At 40.7% G+C, this 13,720-nt stretch overlaps 1 protein-coding gene across 2 annotated transcripts in view; it reads left to right on the plus strand.

The window, feature by feature from the left end:
* Window positions 1–8,632: 8,632 nt before the first annotated feature.
* DAAM2 (dishevelled associated activator of morphogenesis 2) overlaps window positions 8,633–13,720 on the plus strand; it is a 171,597-nt gene continuing 166,509 nt past the window's right edge. Inside the window, exon 1 of one of the 2 annotated variants that reach the window (XM_062619065.1) lies at window positions 8,633–8,999. The gene's annotated coding sequence lies outside the window, so the exon portion shown is untranslated. The remainder of the gene's footprint in view (window positions 9,000–13,720) is intronic. The other variant, XM_062619066.1, reaches the window with a different exon arrangement.

Raw genomic sequence — 13,720 nt, forward strand, 5'->3', positions numbered from 1 at the left:
CTTTTGAAATTGAAAAAATATTGGAAATGCATTTTATACTGATAGAAAACTAACAGGAACTATTCATTTGAAGTTGTTTCCACAGAAGTCCACCTCTACAGTCAAAATAGCTGTACTAACTCATACATATGAAGGTGGGCTCTCTCTAGACAGTGAGGACCTGAACTGAACACAGAGACCTACACAGGAGAGAAGAGCAAATCAGAAACTATAGAGATCGTCCACATTAGTTCTAATTTGCATGTGGGGAATGGGAGATGAACAGCATTTTAGCTATCACTTTTGTTCTCTTAAAGTTCTGTGGTGTTACCTACATTCACCAGGCAAGAGGAATCTTCTACCTATTGAAAAGCAGTTTTTAACTATAGAGCAAAATTAGAGCAAGCAGGGCCTCACTATACCCAAGACAGGTGTGTTTAGAAACAACATATATCCTTAATGGCATAAAAACTGTAACCTTTATTCCATCTGTTCCCTTTACCCCATCACCATTTCAATAGAACAGAACTTGTGTCCAGGCTGCACTACAAGTGTTAGTCATGCTGTTACTCACTTTAAGGGCCAGCATAGTAACTTGGTTTTGATTATAATTATAGTCTAAACTGGAGGCATTTCTTGTAAGCTAGTAAATATGCTTATTGGAAATGACAGTTTAGTAATGTTCTTGATTTTCTGTTCTATTTTTCCTCTTTCTTTCTTTATTCTTCCTTTACTCTTCTAAAGTGGCCACTGATTAGAAGAAAACCTAGTGTCAGCATCTTTCTCCTTTTTGCAATTTAGAATCCTTCAGGGTTTTAGTCTATTAAGAAGGCCTTGTGCATTCAACTTGTGCATGAAGCCTAATTACACCTGGTGTCTCATAATTTTTGGTGTCCTTACTATTTCTCCTGTAGTGCTTGCAGAAATCACTTACAGCGACAAAATAACGTGAAACCTTTTCTTCCTAGCATGGTAGTTCCACTTTACAGGATCTGAAATGCTGTGAAGCCATGTGACCCAGCTTCCACTGCCGCACACTCTGCAGCATGAGTGCAGTACAAGTGTAAAGTGTGGCTGGGTTAGGATGGTTTGTGCTTCATGCTGATGAAAATGAGTACACCAAGCTGCAGGGCAGTAGTGAATCAGTCGTTAGGGCTCAAGCTTAATTGTACGTCTGCTGAATTGAGTAGTAAGTTTCCTGTAGTTGTCTCCATAGGCATGATTCTGCCCTTCTGTCCATATCCTAAATATTTCCCAGAGCTGTTAGAACCTCACAGACAGCCAATACACAACATACAAATGCTAAACTTCAGATTCTATTATGTGGAACAAAGGATGAAGTTTTGTTCACAGCTCCAGTTCTCTAGCTGTGTATAAATATGTATTCAAGAGGAACACATTTACTCCCCATAATTTTAAACAATTACCATTTTACATCTTTGAAGTCTTCTGGAAAACTGACTGATTTGTCCTTGATTAGCTACATTCCTTGAGGTGACCAGTTTCCTGTCCGGCATGTGCAGTGGTTCAGGAGCAAACAATGATTTTAGTGCCCAGTCTCTGTTCATGAATTATCTTGTGCAGAATCAGGGCCACTACCTAGTTAAATGTGTGCTGCTCTCTTGGCATAGCCCAGGTCTCCTTCTGGCTCAGACTGCCACGATGGAATCAGGCCTTTCAGAATCTGGTGTGTCCCTCTTTGTATCCCAGTCAACTACTATGGAGAGAGAGTAATGTATTTTTTGCCTCCAGAACAACTCAGTCTTACTGGTAATCACACATCTACTACTTAGCACCCCACTGGAACATTGGTACTCTGCGTTCCCAGTGAACTGAACTGTCTTGCCAAGTACAACAAAGGTGGCTTAAACATTTTTTCTTCCCTCTCCTCACCCTCATGTCAAGCAGATTTCCAAGAGAGCAGTTCAGCATCCTTTGCTTAGAAGTAAGGAGCCACCTTTCCATAGGAACTTTGTCCCATTTCCAGGACTCCTAAGCATAGGAATTCCTGTAAATAAAGCCAAGTATTCTACAGGAAAGCATGTGTCACAAAATAGGAAAGATTCTGTGTGATGGAAGTTACATCTAAGAAAAGTCAGGGTGGGTTAACAGCGGTGTAATGGAGGGGAAAAAAACCGACAACAAAACACCAAAGCCCTAAAAGCCAGAGTAAAGAGTTTGACTACCAAGTACTAAAACTAAATGTCATTTGCAATTAATTGCTATAATAGGGTCAGCTGTCTTCCTAATTGATTTCAGTTTTTAACTAAGAGATCAGTGCTGCTAATTAGTTTGCATGTAAACTTCAGAGGACATGAATAATCCAAGTTTAGCAAGCCACACCAACTGTAACTAATCCTTCTAGCTCTTCTGCAAAGAATACACAGTAAGCAAACATTGTCCCCTGCCCAGCACCACAGATACAGCCAGGGCTTGTTGTTCCAGCTATTTTTTTCCACTGAGATGCTACAAAGCACTCAGAAGCATGCAGAACTGGCAACCTTGAAGTCACTTTTGAAGCAAATGGGTAGAATAGGAATAATATGATAGCTCTATAGCCAGTACTGTAAAGAAGTAAATATTTAGCTGGAGCTCCCTGCCTGCTAAGCAGCTGTTTCTGTATCCATGATAGCCAAGATTCATTTACAAAACCCCAAGGCTGTTCTAAGTTGGCATCAGTCTTAACATACCTTGAGCAGCTTATTGACCACAAAGTCACAAGGGCAGTTTAAAAACTGCCATTACTTCTTCATTCTGTTTTTGTGCTAACCAGAAGTCAACTAGAGTAAAACATCTAGCCTAGACTCTGTATCAGAGTAAGAGGGGGAACCGAGCCTTCCCCTTCGCCTTTCCCTCTTCCTTTGTACAGATGTTGCTTTGATTTTCCTGGAAGTCACTGAGGTCTGTGCATTCATAGCTAAAGACTAGGAACTGACTGTATTAATAACCTACTCTTGGTTGGAACAAAGCATGCTGATTTAGATCATTGCTAATTAAATGGTGGTCAGTAGAAAATCAGGCGTTCCTTAAACACTTCCAGAATTTAAAAAGCCCATATGCCGCTCCCCACCATGCAGCTAAACAAATCCATGCACGTAAATCAGGGAAATAAAAGGAAAAATCTCCCCAGACCATTTAGATCCCAACCTAATTTTAAAATTATTATTAGTGAAATCCTGTGTTACAGTGCAGCCCAAGGTGGTCTTTGGATTTTTTTCAGAAAGGAGGAAAAATCCTTGAAATGAAAAATGTTGAAGAATATCATTATACAGACTTTTGTTGGAACAGCTGCCTAGGGACAAGCTAACTCCAGCCCTCCCTAGTTCAGATATGTAGTATATCTAGCCAAGAACACGTGGTTACTAATGTTTGTGATACAGATCATCTGTCTGCATACTGCACCTTTCTGTAAGGTGACCGTTTGTTGGAACATAGCTTTTTGTTGGCTGTTTTTTGTTTTATCTTTGAATGATTCCTTCTGAATATAAGAAGATATACACAGAAATAAGCATTAAAAATGATGGGGAAAGCAGAGAAGGACTCCATTTTACAATTCAGTGCCCTCTGTTTAGCTAACTGAAAAGCAGAAAGAAACAGAAAGAAGTTCAGCTGGTCTATTATCCCTGAGAAAGTATCATGAATAGGTTCAAAACATTCATAAGGTGTTAGTTGTGAACACAACCCAAGTTTCTTCAAGGCAGGCAAATGAAGTCACAGTGAAGTTGGTGGTCACAAATGTTTAGAGTAGTCAGAGACTGCCAACTACCTTTAATTGCTGGCAGATGATTGATGTTTTAGTGGCAGAAAATTTAATCTAATTCTGGTTGATTCTGTGTCCTTTGCCTTCAGGGATCTGGGTTTGAGCTGGGCTGTTATCTGAAAACATAGTTGCACTTTCAAGATGTTTGAGAAATACCAAACAAAGCTAAAGGGAGAAACAGGACAATTCCTGCAGAATTTCCACAATTTTTTCTTTTTTTCCTTCACTTGGAGTAATCTGACTTTTGCATTCCAACACCTTGTAAACCTTTTCTCCTTTCTGAATGGCAAATGCCTTTTTCCTCTTTCCATAGCTGTTGTCTGAGTTGCAGCAAATACTGATGGCTTTTCTTTCAGGCTTGCGTGTTCCCTTGTCAGCAAACAACCTGTGCAGACCACTCACTAAATCTTAACCAATACAGGAGAAAGAGTTATAATGGGCTTGGGAAGCCAATGAAAGAGAAGCAGCTGTATACAGGAAAAACACAGGGAAAAGGATGAAATTGGAATCTACCATCTCCAGGATAGTCCAAACTAACATCTTACATCTTATTTTGATGGATACAGATTTTAATGTAGTTGTAGTTGACTAAGTTCTGTGGCATAGACATTTTATAATGGGGGAAAAAAACCCTTTTAACTTAAAAACAATTGGCAGAAGTATTTTGATAGCTAGTATATTGATTGAAGGCATTGCTGAGGAATGTTATCTTCATGTTGAAGGCTGTAACTTTCATTACCTGCACAAATCCTACAGATCTGATAAGGCTTAAGTTTAAGGAACAAATTTATTTTCTTTCAACCAATTTGTTTCTTTTTGCTGAGAAAATAAACCCACCAAAAATAAACATTTGTACTGGGTTTGTAGTGGCAGCTAACTAAACCATTTTTCCATGGTGTCAGGAATGCTGCAGAAAAAGTACACCAGCAATACATCAGATGCAAGCTAACCTCAACAACAGTAAATTCTGCTGCAGTTTCACTCAAACATCTGCATGCATGCACATGTATAAATGCATACACTCACACGCAGGTATGTACACACATTGTGATTCATCAGGTGGAAAACAATCTTGTGGCACTAATAGTTTTAATTTTTAATTAAGAATGAACATTATTTCAGATGAGCATTGTCCAGATCCCTACTTTTTTAAAGTTCAAAGCAAGTTCGTTCTCAAGCTGCAGTACTAGCACATTAAAGATGTGGGTAAGGACTGAAAAGTTTTAATCTGAAATTTATATACCCCTGAATTGGAGTATATTTTCATCCTTCTTCATCAGGAAGTCAGTGGGAGTGGAATCTAGCCCTTAGATCTGATGGTGTGGTTTGAGCCCAAAGATAAAAATAATTTTAGAAGAATTATATTACCTAAAGGAGCGTATATGCATGTCTGTGTTGAATTGACCATATATGCCTCATTTCAGCCCCTCAGCAACAGGGGACAGAATTTCTTGTGGCTCTTTGATATGTAAGGATAGTGATAAGTAAAGATAATGTTAGTATATAGTGGTAATACTGCTCTGCATGTCAGACTCAAGAGATGCTCAAAGTGTTGTGTGGTATTTTGGAGACTGGGAGACATGCAGAAACAATCTCTGTAAGGAGGCTGTGAAAGCCTTGCTAGTTCTGTAGCCTGTGGTGGCTGAGCTGCAGACGCTATAGCTTCCCTGGCTGGTGGTGTCAGGCAAGGCATGCGGCCGAGTTCACAGAGCTGTGGTGTTTAATCTCATTGTCAGATGGACCAGGCAGCCTGGCACTGGGTCTCCTCTCACAATGGGCAGTTTTGTTGTTAGATTAATATACCCGTGTCCTTTTGTTTTGACAAGGGATTTGACAAACAGTTCATAGCTCCAGAGGTGGAGCAACATCTCACAGAAGCTTTTGCTTCTGTGTTCTATAAGGAATCTGGTTTTGAGTAGCAAATAATCTATTTGGTTTTGTATTTGCTTTCCCCTTGTCTTTTCACTCTTTACTATTAGGCACCCTTATACACCAATAATACCCTAGCTTTCTGGTCTTGACCTTGGTCATCAGAGCCTAAAAATGCTTATAGAAATAAGCAGGTGATTTCTTTAATGGTCTTATTCCCAAACTCAGAAGGAACTGCCTTTGTGGGTATGTTTATGCTGTCTTGGGATGTAGACCTTACATGATACAATGTCCAGAAAGAGAAACATACCTTTTATCTTTCTTGGTAGCTTTGGAATGTCTTCTGGTTTGCTGCCCCACATAAGCTAAGACACCAAAATAACTCCTATTAAATATCACATCTTGTGCAAGGGGATTGCTCTGCAGAATCAAACATTTTTGCAAACTACAACACTTTCCAGTTTTCACTGAGGTATCTGCATTGCAGTATTTAATAACAAAAAGCTGGCTTCTCTGTCATCTTTTGGCCCAAGCTGTTACTAATACAAGTGTTCAATTATATAACACCACAGTTTAATGGACTTTTTTTGTTATTGGGGAAACAGTCACAGAAAGAATCAGTGATTTATCTAGTTTCATTTACTGCTGACTAAATATTGAAGCATGCAGCAGAACTCGATTTCTATGTCCTTTATTTTATTTAATATACCACACATTTCTCCTACAGCCAGTAATAGAAACCAGGAGTTGTGCTGTAACCATTAGACAGTGCACTGTCAATGGAACATCCAGATGTTGCGGGGGTGGGGGGGTGTGTGTGGTGTGTGTGCAGCTTTCACAAGGGATTATGAGCAGAGTAAGCAGCAACGTATGTAAGGAACAGTAGATGCTCTTTTTTACCTTAATATTTATGGTGGTTAGATCATTCTGGTCCAGTGGCACAAGCCTGTTTCCTGCTGGGCATACTTTGGTATTCTGTATGTTCTTGTTTTGTGTACCTGGAGCAATGGAGCATGGTTTTAGCTTACCCCAAATCCCCATTTCTCTCCATTATTGGTGTCTTTGCCATTCACTTCCCCATCCACTGTAGCACCTTACCCTGTTTTCTTGTAGGTAGACTCTGACTGTTTTGAACATACCAGAATAACTTTAGCTGAGGTATCAAATGGATGATCAGCTTTGTCTTAAAGACGAACATTCTTTTAACTTTTAACTAATGGACAAGAGCCATTTGTCTTGGTTACACTGTATCGTAATAAATGGTACAGTGTGCTAAGGTGAGAAGGGAGATGGTGTCAGTAATGTGAGCCTATCTAACCCTCGTCCCTTGGCCTCCTGCTGCAGGTTAGTTAATTTCTAGGGCTTGATACAGGTCTTTGTCTCCAGAATCTTGGCTGGAGGAAGGAGAGGGAAGCAAGAGAAGGAACTGGTTAATCATTCTCACCTCTTCTTTCAGCTCTTCTTTCCTCTTCCAATGAGAAACTGAGAGGATGGTGGCAAAATGGGAGGACCAAGAATGTTAGGGGGAGCTCAAAAAATGGAGATCAGCTGCAGAAGTACCTGGCATGCAGAAGGGGCAAACAGGGAATAAAGGGACAGGGGCTTGGAGGTTAAGATGAAAAAAGTAGTAAGCAGAGATGTGAGTGGAAAGTGAAGAGTAATAGACCAATGGAAACATGTGAACAGACAGAAGGATTGATGTAATTTAGAAGGTCACTTCTATTGTGCATCACATATAGCTTGTATGCGTAAATCACAGAAAACTTTCCCAGGCTTTATGCTGAGAAAGGCAGGAGCACAGTACAGCTCATGCTAGAGGAATACTTATGGGTCCCTGTGGTTTAATACAAGGTTAATAATGCTGAATATTATAATTCAGTAACGTGGCTAAATGGCTACTTAGCTTACAGGGTAAAATGCATACATGCTGGCAGTTAGCAGGTAGCTACTGAGCCAGCTTGTGAAGGACCATTAGCATCAAAAGGGCTGGATTCAGCTTCTGGTTTGTACCCATGTTGTTCTACCAAAGGAACAAAGAAGCTGAAGGACATTATAGCTTGCTAACATTTGCACCCATTCCGTGCACCGGTGTGTGTGAAGGCAGAGAGGACAGGACAGTGTTGGCTCCGTCTCATCTTGTTTGGTTTGGCCTGCCAGTTTGAAGGCAATCTCTTTCCCCTGTAATTTACTTTCTCTGTTTGTGCCATTACATATATACATATTTGTGTATATGTATGACTTTCCCTTGTGATATGTGTTGATTGGTGTTGTCATCATGAAAGTTCAGTTATTGTAATGAAAACAAATGACTTACACATACAGAGAGCAAACCATATATTTCCATGAGTTAAAAAAACAGATGGTATTACTATCTCCAAATTTTAGCGTTACTTGACATAAAATGTGGTTTCTTCCAGTGCAAACAGCAGCACATGAGTCAGGCAACTCCCCCATATTAATCTAGCTATTATTAGATACATTTGAAAGTGAAGTCAGAAAACAAGCTAGAAACAGGGGTTTACACGTGATTTAAAGCTATCCAGAGAATGACTGAAGAGGAAAAACTGGGAAATTAGGGCTTTTATTCAGTTAAGTCAGACCCTCTCTGTTACGGGGAATAAAATCCATTCAGGTCGCAATGACCCGGGTTGCCAGGGGATATCCCTCACCCTGGTACCGCCGTGGGCTGTGGGAAGGGAGCGGTGCCCAATCGTGCAGCACCGGGCACGGGGCTGGAGGGATTGCACCAAGCCCCACAAGGGGCCCCGCACTCGCGGTCCAGGTAAAAATGCGGCCGCTCCCGCTGCTGCCGTCTCCTCCGCGGCGCGGTGATTCCCGCCTAGCTGCAGAAGGTGCGAAGGAAGCAGAACTAGAATAAAAAGTAAAACCAAAACCAACGCAACACCTGAGAGCCTTTAATGAAAACTCTATAGAGGAGCGTTGGCCCTGTTGCCAAGGCGCGTAGGAGCCAAGCCTATCCTGCAGTGGTTACGCCCGGGCTGGAAAGGGCAACTACCCGCGGCTCCAGGCGCCGGCCCGGGCAGCCCTGGTGGCTCCCGGCCGGCGGCGGGTCGGAGCTTGTCCCTTTAAGAAAACGCAGCACAGTAGCAGGGGCCGGCCCTGCCTCCCGAAGCCTGCAGCGCCGAGTGGGGTTGGGGAATGGGAAGCAGTTCCTGATCTGGGGCCGAGAGAGCGCACACGGCAACAGTAGGAGTAGCAGGAGCAGCAGCAGGAGCCGCCGGCACAGCCACCCCGACTCCACTCGCTCAGCAGCATCAGCGTGTGGATCAGCCCTCCGCCTGGCTCCCTCGCACGGGGTGGACGGTCCTGAGCACTGAGCTCGGCTGCTGTAGGAAAAGCAAGTAGGAAAGTATACAGCTGGATAAAACTGGTAAGTCAAACTAAAGTTACATCCTCCTCCTTGGGCTGCAGTTTCCCAGTCTCTGAATTTGTAATGTTTTTTTTTTGTCTTTTTTCAGTAGGTTTTTTTTGTTTTGTTTTGTTTTTTTTTATTGTCTTCTAAGCAGAGCAGCTGAGAAAACATGGAGGCAAAATAAAAGTGTAAAAAACCCTGAGGATTTGTCAGTGTTCGTGCTATTTTTAAACCGTCTTTTCACACTGACGCTTTGCTGCAGGAGTGGGGAAGGGGAAACCAGCAAGTGCTTTTGTATGTGGAGGGAAAGCAAGCTGCTAAGAGTTGTCATTGACTTTCTCAAGGAGAGGATTAAAGAAGGGGGAGCCCACAAAAAAACTTTCAAGACTGAAGTGACTTGTCATTTACTTTTCCAGAATGAAAACAAATCTCGTGTTAAACAGTTTTAAAACCGACTGGAATGTGTGCAACAGGAATAAGAATCTGTTTAAAACTGTGCTATCAGTGAAAATCTGGATGCCAAAGTATTGCCGAGCGAGTGTCGTGTATGTTTGTTTAACTAAATACACGGCCAGCCCTGGACTAGCAGAGGCAGTAAATGCCATTTTATTTGCTTCGGACAGAGGGCGACGTTGCTGCACCTGGGATAACCCTCCCTGGAACAGGGAGCTGTTAAAAACTCAAGTGAAAGATCGGCTAGCGATACTTTAAATCATTAAAGCAGAATTTGTTCACGCATGCCGAATGCTGCAGCATTAGCATTAGCATCCAGTTAGTCGATGTCTTTAATTTATGTTTCCTTAAGTTGTAGAGGTTGGTTGCTTGTTTGCTTGTTTTAAGAGATTATCTGAATTATAAAGAAAAAAAATCTAAATAATATTAATCAGATCTAGAAATTAAAGCCTGGTGATGACCCTGTTATCTTTTCTGGAATGTGTTGTGGGGTCAGCATGGATAGAGAAAGGCAAGGAAAGCATGGAAGTGCTTGACAGACACATTACTCAGTAATGGTGTAGGAGGTGAAGAAAAACTCTCAGTGTTGATCAAATTGCAGGCAATCCAACTGTCAAGTTAGACATCTGATATGGGAACATATTCCTTGTATCCAGTATGGATATGTAGCAGAGATTGGAGATTTGTAAGCTGAATAGTAAAACCTGTAAACCCTAATGACTGAACAGAATATTGTGAAGTAGTTTGGGGAAAGGGAAGGGGCATGTTTAGGCAGACATGCAGCTTTCTTCACGGAAATCCCAGTACCACTACTAGTACTGATAGAGGCTGATAGTTGTGCCATATTTTGCCCATATATAAAAAAGAGTTAGAGAATACAGCAATAGACTGTCCTTACCTCTGCATGTGTATTTTTGCTTATGCATACCCTGTTGGGTATAAGAACATTCTGCCACTTTGTGGAGTAGGAACTTAGGTTTCAAAGGCTTTGAAAGGAATGAAAGTATTATTTTAAGTGGTCCAGTTCTATTGTAAGTGGAGAAGGATCAGAGCTGTCAAGTTCCTGTCTGATACAACCACTACAGAACTTGTTTCTGTTCTGACTTGGGGCTCTGGTTGTGCCTTGAACAACAAGGTGCTTCTGTCTGGCTTTATTCCTGTAACTGACAAACCACATGCAGAAAGATTTGCAGGTTTTGGGTCCTTAATGGACATGCTGGGCAAAGCAGATTAGGAGAGCTGAATGGTCATATGGAATGTAGTCATTCAAACTCCCAATTATTGTACCTCATTGAAAAGTTTAGACTGCTACTATCTCTGCTGAATCAGTGGAGTATGTGAGCGGAAGTCAACTTAGTTGCAAGAGTCAGTTACACAGTTATGAGGGAGTGCATCTTTGGGGTATTAATAGGTTTTGAGGATAAAAATAGCCATTTCTTTGTACTCCTTATAGTCCATTTGACATCCAGGTATCAATGACCCTTTGAAATGATTTTCTAGATTAGAGGAAAGATTCCCCTCTTCAGTTCGTCTTTGAACTAGCAGGCACTAGACAGATGTCCAACTCCTGCTTCTGTAATTTACTGAGAACTCTCTTTCACTTTCCTATAAACAGACTACTTGGGATTACTTAGCTGTCCCCTGTGTGCTGTGCAGGACATGCTGAACCCCTGGGCAGTGGAGCAAGTGCATTGAGAATCATAGAGCTATCATCATCTATGTGCCCTGCAACAGTTTTGTACCTAACAGATGATTGTCTTGGTTACACGGCTAATTTATTTACTGAAAAGTGTGTCTCCCCCACTGTCACTGGTGTTCAGATAAGCTCTATCAGTTACATTTCCCAATCTATTTCATGTCTGCATGACATGTTTAATATGGTAAAGTGATTTTAGTTCAGTTCTACTTGCTGACATTTCAAATTAAAAACTTTGCTTCACAAATGGAAGAGACAGTTTGATGTGTCTGATCCTATTTTTACTATGTTGTTTGGAAATTCACTTTAATATGCATTTTATTTTGCTCCTGAGTGTTTTTCTTTGAGTTACTTTGTACCTCAGAATCCACACTGTAAGTCTGTCTGTGGCTGATGCTGAGGTCATGCACTTAACTCCTGCAGAGTCTCCAAAATGTGAGTTTAATATGACATGTGTGTGATATTTAAAATGTGAAGAAATCCTCCATCTATATTTATGTCAAGTTAAAGAAATGGAGCTTTCTTGAATAGCTTTTTTCATTAGAGACTGTTCTTTCTATCTGCCAGGAGATAACTTATGATGTTGGCAGTACTATTAATTCTGTGCCTGCCATTGGAGCACTTGTCTACAACTTGCTTACGCTGACACTGCCCTCTGAGCGAGTCTTGCCAGAGCAAGACTCATAGTTACTCAACAGATTACTGACAGGTCAGTTTCTAATGTTGTTTTTGGTCTTTTGCAGAACTTCACGTTCTTGTTAGTTCATCTTTGAGCATCTTATATAGTCTACTTCATAAAGCCTACTGCAAAATCATTTCCCTGAGGAAGTTTCTGGCTTCATGTAGTGCAGGATGGCTTCATCAAGGATTATGAAGGCCTGTGATACTCACATAGTTGAGCTGAATGTGGTCTTATTCTTTGTTGTATATAAGGCCTCTTTTTGCTTTATATAACAGAAGCAGAATTCCAACTTAAAACCTCAGTTTCTTATCAAATGCTCACTGTGCTGACAGTATAGTAACCTGACTTGTTCTTTCATAACAGCTTTCATGGACAATTTTTTTACACTGAAAAGTGATAGATGTGTTTTTATGTCTGATTTATTTTCCTGTCTCTACTTTTGCAATCATTTGGAATGCCACATTTTCCATTACACAAAAGATATGTTTATCAGGATAAGTGGTGATCTCTCAAGTTGCTGTCCTGTGCAACATCAAAAACTGTTGACTTTCAGGGAAGGTGAAGAAAAGTAAATAAGACTTAATAGCTCTGAAGGTGGAAATGGAAATGAATTATTGTAGGAATGTGTTCCCCAAAGAACAATTTTGGTGGAGTACATCCCTGTATACAGCTAGTCCCAACTCTTCCAGACTATTAGCCGATGCTCATTTGCATGAGCATCCTCCAAGGAATTAATTTCTTTCTGTCTTCACATATATACAGCTGTCTTGTATCTGAGAAAGTTGATGACTGAGTTGTTCCTTCATCTTACCTGTAGTTCTAAAGTTCTTTTCTTAACCAGATTAATCAGAATCTGTGGAAAACTTCAATCTGTCTCTGATCTCAATCCATTATTGGGAATATTATTTCTTAAATGTAAAAAATAATGAACAAGAAGGCTGTATAAAAAAAGCCCAAAACTTTTAGGCACTCTACCAGTTTAATTATACTTATAAAAACATGGTAGTGACCTAATATATCATTAAATAATCAAATTTAAATACTGCACTGACCTTGCCAGCCAGTAAATCAAAGCAATGGTGAAATCCCTTTTGTTCTCTGCTACACCCTGAAACCTGTGAAATAATCTTCTGAGCACTGAGCAAAAGTATGTATCAAGTTGCTGTGTTTTGGAGCATGAAATGGGGAAAAGAGGTAGGAATTTCTAGATTCTTAGGGACTAAAAAAGGCCCTGCTGAGATTCCCCCTTCTTTTTTTTTTATGATTGGATAAATTCAAGAGACCATGGATTTTAAATGTACCATATGAGAAGAAAAGACAGTGGCTGCTGGCAGCACTGTTATTTAGTATGGGCTGCTCTTTTGTGTGCCTTCATTGGAAAGGTTAGTTTTTATACTCAGGTCTGCTGCTTACCATCCTGTCAAATGTTCCTTTGGGGAGGCGTGGTAGGGTAGTTGATTCACAGTGCAACTGCTGACTTTTAAAGTGGAGTATAGAGCAAAACCTGTTCTGAAGTCTGCATCATTTTTTAGCTTCCTGCTCTCATGCATTGTTTTATTTGAGAAACCTGACATAGTGAGAAATGTGGATGAGCAGGAGCATCAAATAATGAACTTTTATGCCATGTGGTGTATAACAGAACATCCAGGTGCACCAGGTAGGCTACGGACACCCTTTGCAACTGCCTTTTCAGTTCTTTTCGCTTACATTTCATGTTTGGTTTGGGGGTTTGTTTTTCTTTAGTGGGGTGTTGTGTCATTTTGCCAACATGAAGCATTAGCCAGATTGTGTGTCTAGCTCTGCAGGCTCTTTCTAGATGTATCAAGACCTATAACTTTACCTATATCTGTCTGCTAACTGGCATGATCATATAGTTGTTTTTATTTTGAAATCCACAGAAAGTATATG

The sequence above is a fragment of the Pezoporus occidentalis genome, unplaced genomic scaffold (genome assembly GCF_034315485.1).
Source record: "Pezoporus occidentalis ecotype Australia unplaced genomic scaffold, CSIRO_AGI_Poc_V1 ctg209, whole genome shotgun sequence".
NCBI lineage: Eukaryota > Metazoa > Chordata > Aves > Psittaciformes > Psittacidae > Pezoporus > Pezoporus occidentalis.